Here is a 20,561-nt window from a genome sequence, read left to right on the forward strand (position 1 = left end):
TTCTATCCATGAAATCATAGTGCTCATGGAATCTCAAATGCCTCTCCCGCATGAGGCTAAGAATTTCAGCTATATACTGAAATAACAATTAATATTAAAGAGTAAATAAGAGTAATGATTGAAAAGACAAAACAAACAAACATTATAAATTGAAGGTTAGTAGAGAAAATTTACCCAATCTTCCCACCAAATGTCCATGTTTGTCATGGCCATGAAATCATTTCTACAAAAATAATGCATGTCGTATCGTGCGCGCAGATCCTTTACTTTCACCAGTTCCAACCAAATGACCTTTTTAGCTACAGGAACAATCTTTTAAATATTCACCGGCTTGAGCTCCATCTTCTCTCCCATGGCCATTGCCAATTCTCTAAATATTTTTCTTTTCAAATTGTATATTGCCTTGTTAAAATATTTTTTTCTCCTCTTGGCCTGTGGAGTATATGGATCCCAAACCTTGTTTGATGAAATGACTCTGACCCCCCCCCCCCCTCTTGTATTTAAATTCATCCACAGCCTTACTCAATGTTTGAAGACACATGATGGAGTCGTTGTTTCTTGCACTTCTCACATAATAAGCCAGAGCATCTACTAGAAGAGGTAGCCCAACACTTTGTCCACCAACACCAACACCAACACAAATACCATCACCAATATCAACACCAACACCAATATTAACACCATCCCTTACATCTGCATCTACCATATCCTCATTAAAAACAACTAACTAATTATCAACTATTGCCCTTGTGATGGTTGTTGCTTCAACCAATTCTCTTTTAACTCTATCCACTACATGATCAAATAAGGTTTCAACCAACCCTAGAGTAATCAGAAATGACATTTGCAATTCATTTTCTGTTGGGACAAGCCATGGATGCACAACCTAAAATTATAAAAATGGGTCATCTATAGGAATATTTGAGTCACATGTTGTAATAGATGGATCATATTTTTCTATAGGTGGGTGATATATTGTAACATATGGGGCATCTGTAGCAATATTTGGGTCACATATTGCAATAGATGCATCATTTGTAGCAACATATAACTCATATGTACCAACACATGGGTCATCTGTAGCAACATTTGTGTCACATATTGCAACAAATACATCATTTGTAGCAACATATGACTCATATGTAGCAACATTTGGGTTACATGCTACTACAAATGGGTGATATGTTGCAACATATGAGGCATCTGCAGCAACATATGACTCTTCTGTAGCAACATATGCCTCATTTGTAACAACATTTAACACATATGACATAATTTAAAATTTGTAATATAACAACTTACTGCATCATCAGAAGGATTAAAAAGATTTGGAGGATTTTTGACATTTTTTGTTGTCAACCATCTCAATATCAGTGGAGATGAAATCTCTTCTTTTGCAGTTACTAAATGCCTCAAATGAGGAATGGTTTCAAATGCCAAGCCTATACAAAAGGAAAACTTGTCACAAATCAAATGTTGAATTATTTAATAAATATAAAAATATTAAGAATATTTATGTTTACCATGAAAGCCCATGGAAAGCCAAATAAGTTATTCGTCTTTGGAGATAAAAGAGCCAAGTATTTGACAGTTAATTCATAGTTGTCATGACCCCAAGGATAGTTGTTGAAAACCTCAATATCCTCGGATAACTTCATCCAATTAAAGGGTATGTTGTTGTTGTCATCTTTGGACATATGTACATTATATACAAACCAAAGTAAGCACAATGACTCCTTGTGCTTCTTTGATGCATCCTTGTCATTCAACAAAGCTATCATAATGGGATTTTTGAAGCTTGGGCCAACAAGGGACACCAAGTCCTGCTCCTCAATTGACTGTTCCTTAAGTGTTTGTGGTTCTCTATTCTTTCGTCTTCGTGGTTGATTTTTGGCTGTGAAAATAGGGATTATCTCAGAAGGAGAATGGAATTTTAACCTTGTAACTATGGCAAACTCTTTTTTGCCAAAGAAGAGTGGAATGCCACAATAACTAATCAACACCTCATCCTTCTTTTCATTATTCTAAAAAATGAACCTTCTTTTCAGAAGTTTATAGACAATGCTTATTTGAAACACATGCAATATTATTCATAGGAAAATCAAGATATTGCCCAAAACAACTATTCCTAAAAAAAATCTTTCAAATCATTCTCCCAGAGTATTTTCCCAAAGGAATCGAAAGATTTTCCATGGCTGACCTTATAATGCTATCACCAGTAGCATTAGGCTGGAAATGCACAAGAAAAGTGTGTGCATTAACATTTTTGAGCCCATCATCCTTATCTTCATTTTTTTCTTCATCCTCAACTTCTTTTTTCGTCTTCTTACTCAACTTCTTTATTTTTTCCTTCTTCCTTAATTTCTTTTTTTCCCTTCTTCTTCTTCCTCAACTTCTTTTTTTTTTCCTTCATCTTCTTCCTCAACTTCTTTTTTCCCTTATTCTTCCTCAACTTCATTTTTTCCCTTCTTCTTCAACTTCATTTTTTTCTTCTTCTCTTTCTTCATCATCATCAACTTCATTTGTATCTTTTTATTATCATCATCATCATCATTTTTTTCTTGCCCTTGTTCCTCTACATCAATTTCATGGAGAATTTCAAGATTTTCTTGAGAAACTCCTAGTTCTACTTGAGAAGAAGAAACTCCTGATTCTACTTGAGGAAAAAAAACTGCTTCAGATGCAAGCTCTTCTAAAAGAGTGGAATTGAAATTTTCCTTCCTCTTCCTACTAGTTTTAGTCCTAGGTTTCTTCTTGATCTTTGTGTCAGTTGTTTCAGTTGTTACTTCAGTTTTTCTTTTGACATAAGACATTATATTTGTATTTGTAACCACAAAATCAAATATTTCTTAACAAAAATAATAACAGCCAAACACAAAACAACACAACATAGAACAACACAAACAACAACAAATCTACAAATATGATTCAATACCACACATGAACCAACCAACAAACCACAAAACCCTACCTAAACCCTAACAAACCTACTACGAATTGAAGCTTTTTGAAACTACATAATATTTCAAAGGAATAACAACCAACCAAACCACCAAACCAACCCTACAAACAAATAAGTGATTAATTCCAGAAAACATTTCAAAACCCTAATTAAATTTTATCTAAGAAGATATCGACCATAAATTAGGAATGAGAGAAATGACGACGCGTTGGAACTATTGTAGAGAAAGAGAAAACTGCAACATATTACATTTATGTTGTAGAAAATAACGCAACAACAACTAGATTTGTGAAGAAGAATAATGGAGAAACAAGAGGGACGGGAGGAAAGAAGGAAATACAACACGAAAATTAAATTTGGAATATAAAATGACCTTTTATAGAGGAGAGGGAAAAAATGATAGTTGTTTTCAACCTTTTAATTTTTTTTTGAATTTTGACAATATAATGTTGCAACGTTACAATTCAAAGTAACATATGTTGCCACATTTATCCTTTCTGTTGGAGCACATACAAATAATTCTGTGATTTTTTTGGTTATATATGTTACCACATATCACCTTTTGGTTGTGTGATTTTTTAACAACAAAGGTTATATATGTTGCCACAGATACCACATTTCCTCCTTTCTTACATAATTGACATTTGTTCTAACAAAATAAATCATCATATCATATATATATATATATATATATAAAGAGAACCTTAGTCCCGCCTACATGGCGCCACCACAAACAAGGATTCTCTTTTAATTTATTTATTTCCAAAATTAGCCTTCCCCTTTCATGAAAAGTTGTGACTTTTATTGAAAAGTTGTGACTTTTATGAAGAATTGCTACTTTTATGAAAGGTTGTAACCTTTCCGAAGAGTTGTGACTTCTCCGAAGAGTTGTGACCTTTCCGGTAAGGCACAATAAGCATTTGTTCACACTACCCTTTTTTGTCTATAAATAGAGGGGTTTCCTCTCATTTTAAAACAACAAAAATTCTGAATTTCTTCTTCTTCTTCTGCACAATTAAATATTTGATTCTGAACTTCTTCTTCTTCTTCTTCTTCTTCTGCACAATCAAATATTTGTATACTTTTCTCCTGTTGAGTAGCTCACTTCGGGTACTAGAGTTAATGATTTTCTTAAGGAGACACTGCACATTCAGTGGGCTCGAATTTTCCTTTCTGTTTCATTCTATTGTTAAAGATCCTGGTATGTGTTTTTACAATCATTAATTTATGTTTATGATATTAATTGTTGTCTTTGAGTACATGTTTAAACATTGTTTGTTATGTTTCTGTAAAGTAATTGTTGTAAGTATTTGTTAGTACAAACTCTATGTAAATCCAACTACTGCAGATTCACAAATAACTTTTTACAGGATACATTTATTTAGAACATTCTCCAAAGGAATCTTTTCTTCTCCAAGAGATCAAGCCTAAAAATTTATATGAATTTTTTGTTGTTGTCATAATAATGTTAATATTAACAGGAGCAAAAAAAATAGAAAGTCAAATAATAAAATTAAAACTAGCAATTAATTATAATTATATGATACACAATGATGATTATTCTCTCACACCGAAGTACTTTTTTGAACTTTTTTTCCATTATCCCTTACTTCTCTTTCATCCTTTTCAAAGATCCTTAATGTTTTGTTTGTGCACGACTTCAATTCCAAAACACTATCATAACTGTATTACACATAAAATTTGGATTTTGGAAGATTGCATTTTAATTTTAAAACACATAATGACTACATATTACTTATTGGTATATCATATGATTATGGAACTTTTTCTCTTGATAAACACATTAGTTATATATATATATATATATATATATATATATATTATTATTATTTTTAAATATTTAATATTTTGAAAGTAATTGATAGTGTTATACTAACGAAATTTGCAAAGAAGAAAATTGAGAAAAATATTTATTTGACTCTCTAATTAAAGACACTATGTAACCAAGCATATCGATGATAAAAATAAACTAACCATTGCAAAGTTTCAAAAACAAATTAATGAATCTGTAAAATGAAATTATGTAAACTAGGAGAAAATAGTGTTATGATTTGTAATTTTGCCTTTTCTTTTAATAAAACGAATGGTAAACTACAATTAAATAACCTTTATACTCTTAAAAACAAATTTATATAAAAATACTATAACATCAAAATACAAGAAAAGTTCTATTTTAATCAATTTTAAAGACCTTCAAATGGATATTGTTGCTTAACATCACAACTGACGACTTTCTTCTGTTTATCTTTCTCTTTCTCCTTGCCTTTTGCAGTTGAGGAAGATACTGGAGCATTAGTCATTGATTTTTTTTTCATTTACTAATTATATATAGTGATCGGGAAATTGATTTTTTCAACCTCCTACACTTCAAAGGCTGTGAAATCTTCTTGGATGTATTGACATCAATATTATATGTCATTTCCTTAAGCATATTAGTGAGTTCTTTAACACGACTAATAAAATAGTCATGTTGCTGCTCACATCCTTCGCATCGACAAAAAAAAAACGTTTGATGTTAGAAGAGGAAGCAACATCATTAAAAGATTGAGTTGTTGCCACAGATGAAGTGATATTTTATGCAGAGGCGGATCTAGGATTTCGAGATCGTGGGTGCCACATCGTCCAAGTAAGATAAACGGATCGGTTCCTCCATTTTTTTATTATAATTCGGATTATTTATCTTTTTCGATTTTTATAAAAAAATTGATCAAACATGCATGTTAGTAATATTTTCTTTTAGATATTCTGAGGTTAGAGATAACTAAACAATTCAATTTTTTATTTTAAGGAATTAGAGGCCTTATTCTCTAAAACTTTGCGGTAAAAAGGATTTTTCACATTAAAAATTCGAACTTTTATAAGTTGTTGAAATATAGTAGAGAAATAATAAAAATTATAGTTTCAACCCCGTCATCTTACTTAGCAAGAAGGTCAATGAAGATCGGAAGAACCTTTAAATTAAAAGAACTCTAACAAAATAATATTTATCATTTTTAAAACTTAAAAAAGATACTATTTAAATATATTCTTAGTAACATTTATGTGACATTCATAATTCAGTTGTCATTAAAATTGATAAAGAATACACACGTAATACTCACATCAAGAGATTAATAATTAGTGAAAGAGAAAGTACAAAAAATTAAGAATTAGTTAAAGCAAAAAGGAGTCGATTTGAATTATTATTAAAGAATAGCATATAAATAAGAACCAATGGAAGAAAAAAATATACTAAAATTCTTCCCACATTAATAGGAAAAAAAGATATGAGAAGCTCTTCGAGAAAGGCAAAAAATTAATGCCCAAAACAAGGTTCGAACACGCATTGCGAGTGTGGCAGACCACATCTTCTGCCAGCGGCACATTTCACAACTTTGTTTATTAGGTGGCAAAGTTAATATATATTGATATCTTTTACGTATATACATATATATACAAAGTTTTAATCGAAATCACTGGGTGCCTGTCACGACCCGATTTCTCAAGTCATGATGGCACCTACTATAACCCACCAGCAGGTAAGCCAACCCGTAACCCGGAACAACAAGTAATGGGTCTGAGGGTAGAAACTAAACAAGAGTAGGCAAATAACAATATAAACAGGCGGAAGCAAACCAAAAACATATATACAAATAAAGATCCCTCCCAGAACCTGGAAGTCACTAGTACAGAGCTACTAACAAAATGAGTACAAGTCCCAAAAGTAGACAACAGAGACTGGACTGTCTCGAAAGGTAAAAGACAAGTCTATATATACAGATGGAGACTGAAATAGTACAAAACGTTGTGTGCTCACTCCCGTCTCCGAATCAGTCTGCTCCAAGCTCGATCAACGCTGGCTACTAGTGCCGGACCTGCATCACGAAATAGATGCAGAGCGTAGCATGAGTACCAAAACAACAGGTACCCAGTAGGCATCATAGGCCGACTGAACTTGAAAAGTAAAGGCAATATGAAAAGAAGGAATAATACAAACCGAGGTCAAGACGGAAATCTAAGTAACAATGGAATGCACACGAGTGTATAAAGAACTAACTAAAGTAATCTATAAGCTAACTACACCTAACTGGACCCCCATAAGCCCAGAAGGTACACTCGTGCGCAAATTAAATAAAACCCGAACGGACCCCCATAAGCCCGACGAGTACACAGAATAACTATAACTAAAGAGAATTGCATAAAAGAACCCAAGAACGAAGAACATCAAACCAGAACCTCAACCCTAATTAGTAGAATCTGACAGTACGGAGGCCGGACCTCGAACCGGATGCTCACAAGAAATATCCAAGTAATCAATCACAAATATCAAGTATATGAGGCCGGAACTCTAACCGGATGCTCTATATAAGTATCTGGGAAATAGAGGCCGGACCTTAAACCGGATGCTCTATATAAGTATCTGGGCAATAGAGGCCGGACCTTAAACCGGATGCTCTATAAAGGTGCCAATGTAGCTGCTGAAAGAGTCTCAATCGATCCATACTCATAATTGTCCATGAAACACCGTCCACACATAGCCAATCAATGTAAGTCCTTGGAACCAAATCGAAAATCAAATTCAAACCGCGAAGTAGAACTAGTGTCGCCGATGTAACTCGTGAAGCCGTAACATCGGGGAAAATAAGGATAACTAAAGTCGGAGCAAGCGTATTGCCTAACTAAGGCCCAAACTATCAGACTCAAGTCTGCTATACCAGTCTACAGGGATCTAAGTCGGCCGAGCGACGTCGGGGCAAAACTAAGGCCTATTGGATCCGAATAATGTATTTCTAAGGCAAGCCCTAGTCAAACCTAAACTAAGGCCCAACATGCTTCAAATAAACAATAATTAAGCATGCAAGCCCTCCACATAGCGAGGAGGGTCCGTTAATAACACAAAGCATGCTCACAGTTACCCGATAATTCCCGAAATAGGCCGAAAACATGATTTCTTAACACCTATGCAAGATTCAATAACTACCCAACCCAAATCCCAACTAATCAACATGCATTCACATTCTCGAGCTCAATCTAAGAGAGGAAAACCGTAGCCTACCTGTAGGCCAATCACACGCGCTCCAAAATCACTTTTCCGGAGCTTTCCCTTTTGAACGTCCTCGAAACGCTGCCCCGCTATCAAAAATAGTATCACAACGTTAATACGGTCGTTTAGACACCAAAATCACAACAAACGGAGACGGGTCAATTTTGGAGTCAAAACGGAAATCGTGGGACCCGCACAGGAAATTCTGAAATTAACCCCAAAAGTGGGTCCTAACCAGTTCCCCTAGCTCATGTCCCAAAATGGGACACAATTCGGGGCTCGGGAACAACACAATATCAACAAGCAACTAAAACCCAATTTTTCTCAAAAATTAGAAATGGGACAGCAGCTAATTCAGCGTATTTACCAAAAAGGGCGATCTACAGTAAAATCTAACAACACCACAATGTTCTCTCGAAAAACCACTCAAGATAGCCTCAAAAATCACCAAAATCGGATCTAAAATGGCTAAGAAAACAAGTCTCAAAAATTTCCAAAATCAAGCTCACAAAAAGGGTCTGGCAGCAGGTGTTTTTCGAAAATTACCTCAAACGGGGACTCCAAATCACTATCCGAGCTCACCAACACGTTGTCCTCGAAAAATCTCACAACTTAGCCTTTTGGATCGCCCAAATCGGTTGAGAGATGAGAGAGAGATGAGGGTTTGAAGTTTGGGAAAGTTGGCTGATTTTCTGCAATTTATTGCAGAAATTTCTGCAATTTCCCAAAACTTAAAACTCCGACGGGGTGCTCCGATCTCGTTCGGAACCCCGTGCACGCAAACGAGATATGCAACCATACCAAATTCGATATTCCAGACTCAACGGCACAGTCGAAATTTCCATCAGAGGTCATTTCGATAAAAAGTGGGTCCCACTTCCAAAAGTCATTTTAAGTCAAAACCCACAAAAGGGCTCGGATAGATATCGAAAACCTCCAGACACAAAAGAAGGGTCAATCTAGACCAAACTCGACATTCCGGAGCTAACCACGCTGACAGAATTCTCATCCGAGCGCGTTTACTCAGAATGTTGACCAAAGTCAAACTTAGGCTTAAACTTAAAGTTAAAACGCCTAATCGCACCGACTCACACTGAAAACCTCGGGAGTCATGTCGACCATGCTACTAGCCTAAAATGACCCTTCCGGAGCTGATGGAATCGTCAGAATTGGATTCCGATGTCATCTTCTTGAACTTTTGATCGAAAATGATCGTTCAAGGTTCATAAGCTCCAAAACACAAAAACTCGCACCAAGACCAAACGAACGACCAGGTGACCGAACTGTCAGTCCAGCAAGTCATAAATGACTTGGGGTCGCTATAGGAACGCTCTAAACGACACACAGAAGCAAGACACAGAAATGACCAAGAGGGTCATTACAATATCCACTACTAAAAAGGACTTTCGTCCGCGAAAGAAAGGATCAAGAAGTACCCTGAAAGCTCAAACAAGCCGGGAAACTGCTCTCGCATCTCCTGCTCGGTCTCCCAGGTAGCCTCCTCGACTGGACGATGCCTCAACGGACCTTAACAACAGGAATGGCTCTCGAGCGCAATTTCCTCACATCTCTGGCTAGAATGGCAACTGGCTCCTCTACAAATGTCAAACGATCATCCAACTCGACTGCATCATACTGGAGCACATGGACTCATCAGGAACATACCGCCGCAGCATCGAAACATGAAACACTGGGTGGATGGCTGAAAATACTGGAGGTAGGGCCAACTCATAAGCAACCTCCCCAACTGTCCGGAGTATCTCAAAAGGCCCAATGTACCTGGGGCTAAGCTTGCCCCGCCTCCCAAACCTCATCACGCCCTTCATGGGCGACACACGGAGGAATACCCGGTCACCAACAGAGAATCTCAAAGGTCGACGCCTCTGATCGCATAACTCTGGTGCCTACTCTGAGCCGTCCTGAGCCTATCCTGAATCACCCTCACCTGATCCAGGGCCTCCTGAAGCAAATCTGTACCACGCGGCCTAGGCTCTGTAGACTCAAACCAACCAACTGGAGAGCGACAACGCCTACCATATAAGGCCTCAAACGGGGCCATCTGAATACTAGAGTGGTAGCTGTTTTGTACGCAAACTCCGCCAAAGGCAAGAACTGGTCCCACTGACCTCCAAAATCCATAACACAGGCCCGCAACATATCCTCAAGGACCTGAATAGTACGCTCTGACTGACCATCCGTCTGTGGGTGAAATGTTGTGCTAAGGTGGACACGAGTTCCCAACTCCTCCTGAAAAGCCCTCCAAAAGCTGGAAGTGAACTGTGAACCCCGATCTGAAATGATAGAAACAGGCACACCATGAAGACGAACTACCTCCCGAATATAGATACGAGCCAACCTCTCAGCACTGAAGGTAGTATGAACAGGAAGGAAGTGTGCTGACTTGGTCAATCGATCCACGATGACCCAAATGCTGTCAACACCTCTAGAAGTCCGAGGCAACCCCACAACGAAGTCCATAGTGATACGCTCCCACTTCCACTCCGGAATGGGTAATCTCTGGAACTCGCCACCAGGCCTCAAATGCTCGGCCTTTACCTGCTGGCAGCACAAGCAACGGGAAACAAAGTCAACAATATCTCTCCTCATGCCACTCCACCAGTAATGCTGCCTCAAATCACGATACATCTTCGCTGTGCCCGGATGGATAGAGTATCTAGACTCATGGGCCTCAGAAAGTATCAACTGTATCAAATCTCCAACTCTCGAAACACAGATGCGGCCGACAAATTTCAACACTCCATCAGGATCTAAGGTAGCCTGACCACCATCACCCGCTAACACTCGATCTCTAAGGGCCACCAAGGTATCATCCTCAAACTGGCAACCACGGATCCTATCAAGCAAAGAAGACTGAACTCCCATAAAGGCCAAGACGCGTCTAGAATCTGAGATATCCAACCGAACCATGCTATTAGCTAAGGACTGAATGTCCAAAGCTAAGGGTCGCTCCTCAACAGATAAGAAGGCTAGACTACCCATACTCACTGCCTTCCGACTCAAGGCGTCCGCTACCACATTCGCCTTGCCCGGATGATAGAGAATAGAGAGGTCGTAGTCCTTCAGGAGCTCAATCCAATGACGCTGCCTCGAATTAAGGTCCCTCTGGCTCATGATGTACTGAAGACTCTATGATCGGTATAGATCTCACATCGAACTCCATACAAGTAGTGCCTCCAAATCTTAAGCGCGAAAACTACCGCCGCCAACTCCAAGTCATGAGTGGGGTAGTTGCGCTCATGGATCTTAAGCTGCCTCGATGCATAAGCAATAACCCGGCCCTGCTGCATCAATACAAACCCAAACCAACACCGGATGCGTCACAATAAACCATGAAGCCCTCGCCCTCAACTAGAAGAGTCAATATAGGAGCGGTAGTCAATAACTCCTTGAGCCTCAAAATGCTCGCCTCACACTCCTCTGACCAAACAAAGGGAACATCAACACGAGTCAATCCAGTCAACGGGGCTACAATAGTAGAAAAGCCCTCAACAAAGCGTTTGTAATAGCCTGCTAGTCTGACGAAGCTCCGAATCTCAGTAACTGAGGTAGGTCTAGCCCAATCACGAATAGCCTCAATCTTCATCGAATCAACCCTAATACCCTCCTTGGACACCACGTGCCCAAAGAAGGATACAGACTCAAGCCAAAACTCGCACTTTGAGAACTTGGCATAAAGCCGTTGATCTCTCAAAGTCTGGAGCACTATCCTCAAATGCTGCTCATGCTCACTCCGGCTCCGCGAGTATACCAGTATGTCATCAATGAAGACGATGACAAATAAATCAAGGTATGGCCTGAACAGACGTGTCATCAAGTCCATGAAGGCAGCAGGGGCATTAGTCAACCCAAAAGACATCACAAGGAACTCATAGTGGCCATAACGGGTCCTAAATGCAGTCTTAGGGATGTCTGCTGCCCTAATCCTCAGCTGATGGTACCCGACCTCAAATCAATCTTAGAAAACACGGCGGCACCCTGAAGCTGATCAAACAAATCATCAATACGAGGTATGGGGTAACGGTTCTTCACCGTCACCTTGTTCAGCTGCCTGTAGTCAATACACATCCTCATAGTCCCGTCCTTCTTCTTCACAAACAGAACAGGATCACCCCAAGGCGATACACTCGGACGGATAAACCCCTTACCTAAGAGATCCTCTAACTGAACACTGAGCTCCCTGAGCTCTGCAGGAGCCATCCGGTAAGGCGGAATAGAAATAGGACGGGTGTTAGGCTCCAAATCTATGGCAAAATCAATGTCACGCTCTGGAGGTAAGCCAGGTAGGTCTGTAGGGAACATATCTGCAAACTCTCTAACCACAGGAACTGAGTCAACTGAAGAGCCCTCTCTACTCATATCTCGCACATAGGCCAAATAAGCTAAACACCCAAAAGCAACCAACCGTCTAGCCCGCATAAAAGAGATGATCCCTGTCGGTGTGTGACTATAAGCACCCTGCCACAACACTGGGGAATGTCAGGCATCGCTAAGGTAACAGTCTTGGCGTAGCAATCCAAGACCGCATGGTAAGGGGATAACCAGTCCATGCCCAGAATCACATCAAAATCAACCATATCTAGCAAAATAAGATCAACAATAGTATCACAACCCTGGATAGTCACTAAGCAAGATCGCAATATCTGATCCACTACTAAGGACTCACCCACCGGGGTCGAAACATGAACTGGCTCTGCCAAAGACTCAGACCTCATACCCAATCGAGGAGCAAATAAACAGATACATACGAGAATATGGACCCGGGATCAAATAATACTGTAGCAGGCTGATGGCATAATAAAAGCGTACCTGTGATAACATCGTCAGATTCCTCAGCCGTCGCCCTCGCCGGGGCTGCGTAGAAATGGCCCTGAGCACCTCTGCCCGATGCATCTGATCTACCACTTAGCCCGCCTTCTCGAGCGCCACCTCTGGTACCCTGTCGGCTGTCCCGACGACCCTGGTCCTAACCACCACCTCTAGCTAGAGGGGGCACTGTTGAAACTGGTCTAGGTGCAAGGGGAGCTGGTACAATCGCTCCTCGCCCTCGCCGGGGGCACTCTCTGGACCAATGGTCAAGAGCACCGCAATCAAAACACCCCGAAGCTGAACGCCCTGAAGTAACCCGACTGCGGTAGGAAGGGAGAGAATCTGATCCCCTCGAACTCTGGCCCGTACTAGGACCACCCTGGTGATACTGGCCTCCCTCAGAAGCAGGTAATGCCGCTTGAACAGGATGACTGGACTGACCCTGCTGGAACCTCTGGCGGGTCCTATCATAGGAGTCTCTCCCTCTAATCTGGGACCCGCTGTAGCTGCCCTGGTAGCGTGCCCTCTTATCGCTGCCCCCTTGGGCCTCGCGATGAATATGCTCCATGGATCGGGCATGGTCAACTACATCAAGAAATGAACGGCCGACAGAAACTAAATGCTCTGTTTCGACCCTCATACGGTACCGCAACCCACGTACAAAACAACGAAATCTCTCCTCCTCCATGGGTAGGATCATGGTAGCATGTCGAGACAACTCATGGAATCTCGTCTTGTACTCTGAGACGGTCATAGGACCCTACTCCAATCTGGAGAACTGATCACGAAGCCTATCCCTGACGCTCCGTGGCATGAACCGGGCTAAGAAAGCCTCTGAGAACTCACTCCAACATACAGGAGGCGATCCAACTGGCCTGGACTCTCGATACGAGCGCCACCACTGCCTGGCTGGCCCACAAAACAGATGAGCGGTGAAGTTGGCTCCTTTCGACTCCAAGAGGCCTAATGACTGTAGCTGCTCCTGACAAGTGAGCTGGAACTCGTAGGAATCCTCCCCCATCGCCCCTGATAATAACGGCGGTGCCAACCTCTGGAATACCCCGAGCATCTTCTGCTCGCGCAGTGGCATCTCCCCGTCCTTTAAGTCTGACACGACAGTCACATAAACTGGGGGTGGCTGAACCTCTGGTGCCGCTGCGGCAGACTGACCCTGCGGCGCTGGAGCTGGTGCTGCTGGAACTGGTGCTGGTGCCTGTCGTATCTCCCCAATATCTGCTAGTATCTGAGTCAGCAGAGCATGAAGATCAGGAGCTGCAGCTGTAGCTGGTGCAGCCGGTGGGGCCGGGGGCAGACTGATCCGGAGACGGGAGTGAGTACACGACGTTTTGTACTATTTCAATCTCCATCTGTATATATAGACTTGTCTTTTACCTTTCGAGACAGTCCAGTCTCTGTTGTCTACTTTTGGGACTTGTACTCATTTTGTTCGTAGCTCTGTACTAGTGACTTCCAGGTTCTGGGAGGGATCTTTATTTGTATATATGTTTTTGGTTAGCTTCCGCCTATTTATATTGTTATTTGTCTACTCTTGTTTAGTTTCTACCCTCACACCCATTACTTATTGTTCCGGGTTACGAGTTGGCTTACCTGCTGGTGGGTTATAGTACGTGCCATCATGACTTGAGAAATCGGGTCGTGACAACTTGGTATCAGAGCTGGCTACTAGTGCCCGGACCTGCATCACGAATAGATGCAGAGCGTAGCATGAGTACCAAAACAACAGGTACCTAGTAGGCAACATAGGTCGACTGAACTTGAAAAGTAAAGGCAATATGAAAAGAAGGAATAACACAAACCGAATCAAGAACTAAAATCTAACTAACAAGGGAAGGCACACGAGTGTACAAAGAACTAAGTAAAGTAATCTATAAGCTAACTACACCTAACTGGGCCCCCATAAGCCCAGAAGGTACACTCGTGCGCAAGTTAAATAAAAACTCGAACGGACCCCATAAGCCCGACGAGTACACAGAATAACTTAAACTAAAGATAATTGCATAAAAGAACCTAAGAACGATGAACACGAATCAGAACCTCAACCCTAATTAGTAAAATCTGACAGTACGGAGGTCGGACCTCTAACCGGATGCTCACCAGAAGTACCCGAGTAACCAATCACAAATATCAAGTATATGAGGCCGGAACTATAACCGGATGCTCTATATAAGTATCTGGGAAATAGAGGCCGGACCTTAAACCGGATGCTCTATATAAGTATCTAGGCAATAGAGGCCGGAACTCTAACCGGATGCTCTATAAAAGTGCCAATGTAGCTGCTGAAAGAGTCCTAATCGATCCACACTCATAAATGTCCATGGAATGCCGTCCATAGTTAGCCAATCAATGTAAGTCCTTGGAACCAAATCGAAAATCAAATTCAAACCGCGAAGTAGAACTAATGTCGCCGATGCAACTCGTGAAGCCGTAACATCGGGGAAAATAAGGATAACTATTGTCGGAGAAAGAGTATCGCCTAACTAAGGCCCAAACTATTAGAATCAAGTCTGCTACACCAGTCTACAGGGATCTAAGCCGGCCGAGCGACGTCGGGGAAAAACTAGGGCCTATCGGATCCGAATCATGTATTTCTAAGGCAAGCCCTAGTCAAAACTAAACTAAGGCCCAAATGCTTCAAATAAACAATAATTAAGCATGCAAGCACTCCACATAGCGAGGAGGGTCCGTTAATAACACAAAGCATGCTCACAATTACCCGATAATTCTCGAAATATGCCGAAAACATGATTTCTTAACCCTTATGTAGGATTCAATAACTACCCAACCCAAATCCCAACTAATCAACATGCATTCACATACTCTAGCTCAATCTAAGAGAGGGAAACCGTAGACTACCTGTAGGCCGATCACACGCGCTCCAAAATCACTCCTTCTGAGCTTTCCTTTTCGAACGTCCTCGAAACGCTGCCCCGCTATCAAAAATAGAGTCACAACGTTAATACGATCGTTTAGACACCAAAATCACAACAAACGGAGACATGTCAATTTTGGAGTCAAAACGGGAATCGTGGGAACCGCGCAGGAAATTCCGAAACTAACCCCAAAAGTGGGTCCTAACCAGTTTCCCCCAGCTCATGTCCCAAAATGGGACACAATTCGGGGCTCGGGAACAACACAAAAAAATTAGAAATGGGACAGCAGTTGAATCAGTGTATTTACCAAAAACGGGCGATCTACAGTAAAATCTAACAACACCACAATGTTCTCCTCGAAAAACCACTCAAGATAGCCTCAAAAATCACCAAAATCGGATCTAAAATGGCTAAGAAAACAAGTCTCAAAAATTTCCAAAATCAAGCTCACAAAAGGGGTCTGGCAGCAGGTATTTTTCAAAAATTACCTCAAACGGGGACTCCAAATCACTATCCGAGATCACCAACGCGTTGTCGTCGAAAAATCTCACAACTTTGCCTTTTGGATCACCCAAATCGGTTGAGAGATGAGAGAGAGATGAGGGTTTGAAATTTGGGAAATGTTGCTGATTTTCTGCAATAAAATTACAGAAAATCTGCAACATTTCCAAAACTTAAAATTTCGATGGGGTGCTCCGATCTCGTTCGGAACCCCGTGCACGCAAACGAGATATGCAACCATACCAAATTCGATATTCCAGACTCAACGGCGCAGTCGAAATTTTCATCAGAGGTCATTTCGATAAAAAGTGGGTCCCACTTCCAAAAGTTATTTTAAGTCAAAACCCACAAAAGGGCTCGGAAAGATATCGAAAACCTCCAGACACAAAAGAAGGGTCAATCTAGACCAAACTCGACATTCCGAAGCTAACCACGCTGACGGAATTCTCATCCGAGCGCGTTTACTCAGAATGTTGACCAAAGTCAAACTTAGGCTTAAATTTAAAGTTAAAACGCCTAATCGCACCGACTCACACTGAAAACCTCGGGAGTCATGTCGACCATGCTACTAGCCTAAAATGACCCTTCCGGAGCTGATGGAATCGTCAGAATTGGATTCCGATGTCATCTTCTTGAACTTTTGATCGAAAATTATCGTTCAAGGTTCATAAGCTCCAAAACACAAAAACTCGCACCAAGACCAAACGAACGACCAGGTGACCGAACTGTCAGTCCCAGCAAGTCATAAATGACTTGGGGTCGCTATAGGAACGCTCTAAACGACACATAGAAGGCAAGACACAGAAATGACCAAGAGGGTCATTACAATATCCACTACTAAAAAGGATTTCGTCCGCGAAAGAAACGATCAAGAAGTACCTGAAGGCTCAAACAAGCCAGGAAACTGCTCTCGCATCTCCTGCTCGGTCTCCCAGGTAGCCTCCTCGACTGGACGATGCCTCCAACGGACCTTAACAACAGAAATGGCTCTTGAGCACAATCTCCTCACATCTCTGGCTAGAATGGCAAATGGCTCCTCTACGAATGTCAAACGATCATCCAACTCGACTGCATCATACTGGAGCACATGGGACTCATCAGGAACATACCGCCGCAGCATCGAAACATGAAACACTGGGTGGATGGCTGAAAATACTGGAGATAGGGCCAACTCATAAGCAACCTCCCCAACTGTCCGGAGTACCTCAAAAGGCCCAATGTACCTGGGGCTAAGCTTGCCCCGCCTCCCAAACCTCATCACGCCCTTCATGGGCGACACACGGAGGAATACCCGATCACCAACAGAGAATCTCAAAGGTCGACGCCTCTGATCCGCATAAATCTGGTGCCTACTCTGAGCCGTCCTGAGCCTATCCTGAATAACCCTCACCTGATCCGGGGCTCCTGAAGCAAATCTGTACCACGCGGCCTAGGCTCTGTAGACTCAAACCAACCAACTGGAGAGCGACAACGCCTACCATATAAGGCCTCAAACGGGGCCATCTTAATACTAGAATGGTAGCTGTCGTTGTACGCACCAGTAATGCTGCCTCAAATCACGATACATCTTCGCTGTGCCCGGATGGATAGAGTATCTAGACTTATGGGCCTCAGAAAGTATCAACTGTATCAAATCTCCAACTCTCGAAACACAGATGCGGCCGACAAATTTCAACACTCCATCAGGACCTAAGGTAGCCTGACCACCATCACCCGCTAACACTCGATCTCTAAGGGCCACCAAGGCATCATCCTCAAACTGGCAACCACGGATCCTATCAAGCAAAGAAGACTGAACTCCCATAAAGGCCAAGACGCGTCTAGAATCTGAGATATCCAACCGAACCATGCTATTGGCCAAGGACTGAATGTCCAAAGCTAAGGGTCGCTCCTCAACAGATAAGAAGGCTAGACTACCCATACTCACTACCTTCCGACTCAAGGCGTCCGCTACCACATTCGCCTTGCCCAGATGATAGAGAATAGAGAGGTCGTTGTCCTTCAGGAGCTCAATCCAACAACGCTGCCTCGAATTAAGGTCCCTCTGGCTCATGATGTACTGAAGACTCCTATGATCGATATAGATCTCACATCGAACTCCATACAAGTAGTGCCTCCAAATCTTAAGCGCGAAAACTACCGCCGCCAACTCCAAGTCATGAGTGGGGTAGTTGCGCTCATGGATCTTAAGCTGCCTCGATGCATAAGCAATAACCCGGCCTTGCTGCATCAATACAAAACCCTAACCAACACCGGATGCGTCACAATAAACCATGAAGCCCTCGCCCTCAACTAGAAGAGTCAATATATGAGCGGTAGTCAATAACTCCTTGAGCCTCAAAATGCTCGCCTCACACTCCTCCGACCAAACAAAGGGAATATCAACACGAGTCAATCGAGTCAACTGGGCTGCAATAGTAGAAAAGCCCTAAATAAAGCGTCTGTAATAGCCTGCTAGTCTGATGATGCTCCGAATCTCAGTAACTGAGGTAGGTCTAGCCCAATCACGAATAGCCTCAATCTTCATCGAATCAACTCTAATACCCTCCTTGGACACCACGTGCCCAAAGAAGGCTACAAACTCAAGCCAAAACTCGCACTTTGAGAACTTGGCATAAAGCCGTTGATATTTCAAAGTCTGGAGCACTATTCTCAAATGCTGCTCATGCTCACTCTGGCTCCGCGAGTATACCAGTATGTCATCAAGGAAGACGATGACAAATAAATCAAGGTATGGCCTGAACAGACGTGTCATCAAGTCCATGAAGGCAGCAAGGGCATTAGTCAACCCAAAAGACATCACAAGGAACTCATAGTGTCCATAACGGGTCCTAAATGCAGTCTTAGGGATGTCTGCTGCCCTAATCCTCAGCTGATGGTACCCGGACCTCAAATCAATCTTAGAAAACACGGCGGCACCCTGAAGCCGATCAAACAAATCTTCAATACGAGGTATGGGGTAACGATTCTTCACCGTCACCTTGTTCAGCTGCCTGTAGTCAATACACATCCTCATAGTCCCGTCCTTCTTCTTCACAAACAGAACAGGAGCACCCCAAGGCGATACACTCGGACGGATAAACCCCTTACCGAAGAGATCCTCTAACTGAACACTGAGCTCCCTGAGCTCTGCAGGAGCCATCCGGTAAGGCGGAATAGAAATAGGACGGGTGTCAGGCTCCAAATCTATGGCAAAATCAATGTCACGCTCTGGAGGTAAGCCAGGTAGGTCTGTAGGGAACATATCTGCAAACTCTCTAACCACAGGAACTGAGTCAATTGAAGAGCCCTCCCTAATCATATCTCGCACATAAGCTAAATAAGCTAAACACCCAGAAGCAACCAACCGTTTAGCCCGCATAAAAGAGATGATCCCTGTCGGTGTGTGACTATAAGCACCCTGCCACAACATTGGGGGAATGTCAGGCATCGCTAAGGTAACAGTCTTGGCGTAGCAATCCAAGACCGCATGGTAAGGGGATAACCAGTCCATGCCCAGAATCACATCAAAATCAACCATTTATAGCAAAATAAGATCAACTCTAGTATCAAAACCCTGGATAGTCACTAAGCAAGATTGCAATATCTGATCCACTACTAAGGACTCACCCACCGGGGTCGAAACATGGACTGGCTCTGCCAAAGACTCAGACCTCATACCCAATCGAGGAGCAAAATAAACAGATATATACGAGAATATGGACCCGGGATCAAATAATACTGTAGCAAGCTGATGGCATAATAAAAGCGTACCTGTGATAACATTGTCAGATGCCTCAGCCGTCGGCCTCGCCGGGGCTGCGTAGAAATGGCCCTGAGCCCCTCTGCCCGATGCATCTTATCTACCACCTAGCCTGCCTCCTCGATCTCCGCCTCTGGTACCCTGTCGGCTGTCCCGACGACCCTCGTCCTAACCACCACCTCTAGCTAGAGGGGGCACTGCTGAAACTGGTCTAGGTGCAAGGGGAGGTGGTACAATCGCTCCTCGCCCTCGCCGGGGGCACTCTCTGGACCAATGGTCAAGAGCACCGCAATCAAAACACCCCGAAGCTGAATTCCCTGAAGTAACCCGACTGCGGTAGGAAGGGAGAGAATCTGATCCCCTCGAACTCTGGCCCGTACTAGGACAACCTTGGTGATACTGGCCTCCCTCAGAAACAGGTAATGCCGGTTGAACAGGATGACTGGACTGACCCTGCTGGAACCTCTGGCGGGGCCTATCATAGGAGTCTCTCCCTCTAATCTGGGACCCGCTGTAGTTGCACTGGTAGCGTGCCCTCTTATCGCTGCCCCCTTGGGCCTCGCGATGAATATGCTCCATGGATCGGGCATAGTC

General features: G+C 42.4%; 1 pseudogene; it reads right to left on the reverse strand.

Annotated features, from left to right (window-relative positions):
• Positions 1-892: 892 nt before the first annotated feature.
• On the reverse strand, positions 893-20,062 carry LOC125828972 (uncharacterized; annotated as a pseudogene).
• Between the last annotated feature and the right edge of the window lie 499 nt (positions 20,063-20,561).

Source organism: Solanum verrucosum, unplaced genomic scaffold, assembly GCF_900185275.1.
Source record: "Solanum verrucosum unplaced genomic scaffold, falcon-dt-bn FXZP01000231.1, whole genome shotgun sequence".
Taxonomy (NCBI): Eukaryota; Viridiplantae; Streptophyta; class Magnoliopsida; order Solanales; family Solanaceae; genus Solanum; species Solanum verrucosum.